We start from the raw sequence: 298 nt of genomic DNA, 5'->3' as shown, positions 1-298 counted from the left end.
GTGTGTGTGTGTTTTCGCTGTATAGCAGAAGCGGCAACCCTGTTTGTTTGAATGGACTGGAGCATGAGCTTACGCCGACACAAAATTCGGATCAAGCCACAGAAGCGTCACCCTGAAAATATGTATGGAAAACTATTTCTCACATACATAATATTTGGATACTTCTTCCACGGAGAGCCTTATCCATCGCTTTGCCGTAGTTAGCTATATGCATTTCATTGTGAAGAGGAACTTTATGTTATCTACTGATTGTCCTCAGTCACTAACAATATCTGTTTTTAGTAAGACAGGGGAGGGG

The sequence above is a fragment of the Penaeus monodon genome, chromosome 19 (assembly GCF_015228065.2).
Source record: "Penaeus monodon isolate SGIC_2016 chromosome 19, NSTDA_Pmon_1, whole genome shotgun sequence".
NCBI classification, from domain to species: Eukaryota; Metazoa; Arthropoda; class Malacostraca; order Decapoda; family Penaeidae; genus Penaeus; species Penaeus monodon.
Note: the sequence above shows the minus strand (reverse complement) of the source record.